Here is a 3000-nt window from a genome sequence, read left to right on the forward strand (position 1 = left end):
ACAATAATGATAGTTTTATACTATTGTAAGGAATTTGAAAGTTATCTTAGAACCAAAGAAATATTTTAGCTGTAAAGTGACATGATTAATGCATTTTAGAAAGAGCTCCAAACTTAATCCTATTGTCCCTTCACTCAAAATTTATTCTCAGTTTTCCCTGTATCAGTTAATGTAATCCTTCCAATTATACATAGTAGAATACTTGGAGCTATATTTTATCACTTTTTCCTTATACCATATTCTTTACAGAAATCCATTAAGATATGTATTAAAACTGCATCTATAATCTGAATCTTAGTCATTCCTCTTCATTGCTATCAAGTTAACAACATGCTTAATTGGATTATTTCAATTGCCCGTTAACTTATATCTTGTCACTTTCCTATCTCTGAGACAAAGTACCTAACACCAGCAACCTAAAAGAGGAGAGACTTATTTAGGCTCATAGTTTCCTTCTCTCCTTTTATACAACACTTTGGCTCATAGTTTCAATGGGAGCCATGGTCAGATGCCTCCCAGGCATAAATAACATGGCTGAGTGGTATAGCAGGGGAAAGCTGCTCACTATATGGCATTCAGGAAAAATAGAGAAAAGGGAGGAGCCAGTGGGAAGAATACATCTTCCAGGACATGCCACAAGTAACCCACTCTTTTAGACTAGGTCCCACCTCTGAACATAAGACTTTGGGAGACATTTTAGATCAAAACATAAATCTTCCACCACTGGCCTCAAAAAGGCTAAAGTACATCTGATTCTGCCAAAGGGATCTGATCCATCTCTAAGAGTCACCAAAGTCTTAACAGTTCTAGCACTGCTGAAAGGTCCAAGTCCAAATTCAGCTCTGAGACACAAGTCAAGCTTTTAGCTCTTGGCCCCAGTTAAAAATTACAAAGAAAGTTAAACATTTAAAAAGTATGGGCTGAGGTGATGCAGGCTTCCCTGAGGTGGGGGCAGCACTGTTTGGATGCTTCAGGGCAACTCACCCTTACTTCTGGGACTCTGACATCTCAAAGGATCATCTCAGATAGAGATTTAACCCTTGAAGAGTTCTGGGAGGAACATTACAACATTCTCTCTTGGATGGGATTAAGAAGTCCTGGGCCTATGTCTCTCTGAGGACACTGAGATCTGCTTGGACATGGGAGAGAAACTTTGAAGGTTGTGGAGAGGAACATACAGCTTCAATTGACAATCTGAGTTACACCATGTTCCAGTTAACCATCTTACTAGCAGGACTCAGTACCCCCTTTGCTCCCCACAACTACAAGAACATGCTGGATGAAAAGTCCTTCATGGCCCTGCACCGAGTGAGTGAGTGCTCCGGGAGCTGCTGGTCCCACAGTTCGAGTCCGTGCTTTACTCACACCTCCACGGTTCCCAGCTGAAGCTCGTGGAGAGAGCCAGGTATTTCCGATCTAGTTTCTGAGGGCAGAGCGGGGTGACCCAGGACCCTGCTGCCATCACAGACTGAGTCGCTGCACTCCCTGCATCCGCGGCAGAGAAGAGGTACTCACTCAGAGGACGCAGGGACTTCTCTGGCTGGGGGGGGGCACGTGTAGCCCCTCCCTCCACGTGCCCTGTGCTGAGTAAGTGAGTACTCCAAGAGCTGCTGGTCCTGCGGTTCGACTTCATGCTTTACATTCACTGGGACCCCCTAGGGGGTGGAAGGCACGGGCAGTCTGTGATTGCTACCCGTCCGGCCTGCATCTGGTTCCTGTATGGGTCCTGAACTGACTGGAGACACAGAATCAGGTGGTTCACAAACTGTCGACATTGCAGTTTGTGCCTCGGTTTTGCCTGTACCCTGAACTGCCAGGAGACATAGGTCCACTGGACTGGGATTGTCACACAAGTGCAACCCGAGTCTGGGCTATGCACGTGCCCTAAACTGCAAGAGGACACTGGATCAGACGGTCGGCCATCAGCTGACATCAATGCCCATTTCTGAGACTGGGGATAACTAGACAAAAATCAATAACTGCCAGAAAACCCAAGACTAAGTAGCTCTTCTCAAAGGTCACTCAGGGGTAAACCCGACCAACAGGAAAACTAGGGACACTAGTGGCCTTTGATGTGCAGCTACTGAAGAGGGAAATTGAGCTTTCTGGATGCGGAAGCAAACATGACAAAATTAAGGACTAAAAAATAATCCCAGAACTCCACCCGACTCAGAACAAGTCCAGGAGACAACAACATAGGAGAACATGGTAAAAACATGCCTGAAATAGCTGAAATGATTGCAATGGAAGTAAAGAAACAACTCCATAAGGCCATAGAAGAGATGACATCAGAAATAATCTCTCAGTCAAAAAATGAAATGACAATAATAATGAAGGAACTGCTCAAAAATTCTGAAGAAGAAACATGTAAGAAAACAGAAGAACAAACACAATGGACAGAAGTGTTAATTAAAAAATATAGAAAGGACTTAGAATGCATGAACCAGATTCAAAGATACTTCCAGGAAAACAAAGCTGCCATTGAAAGCTACCAAAACCACTTGAATGAAGCTGAAGATAGAATCTCAGACTTTGAAGACAGCATGGCAGCTAGCAACCATGAAAGAAAGGATCTTGTAAAACCAACAAGGATCCAGGAAAAGTCAATTCAACAGCTGCAAGATGAGGCAAAGAGGAATAATGTATGACATATAAGAGTCACTGAAAGACCAGGAGGTAACACATCTGACATAATAAGAATATTGGCAAAAATAATAGCAGAAAATTTCTGAAGTATAGAAACACAACCTGATATATAGGGAAATGATGCATATAGAACTCTACCCAACTACAACCAACATAAAACTACACCCAATCATATAATAGTCAAGTTCCCAGATATCCAGCAAAAGAACAGAATATTAACAGCTGCTAGAGAAAAGAACAGATTACCTATAAAGGAAAGCCCATCAGAATCACGGCAGATTTCTCAGCACAAACCATCCAATCAAGAAGACCTTGGAGCAAAGTATTACAGGTCCTGAGACAGAACAGCTTCCA

Source organism: Chinchilla lanigera, unplaced genomic scaffold (assembly GCF_000276665.1).
Source record: "Chinchilla lanigera isolate Chin_1 unplaced genomic scaffold, ChiLan1.0 scaffold00072, whole genome shotgun sequence".
Taxonomy (NCBI): domain Eukaryota; kingdom Metazoa; phylum Chordata; class Mammalia; order Rodentia; family Chinchillidae; genus Chinchilla; species Chinchilla lanigera.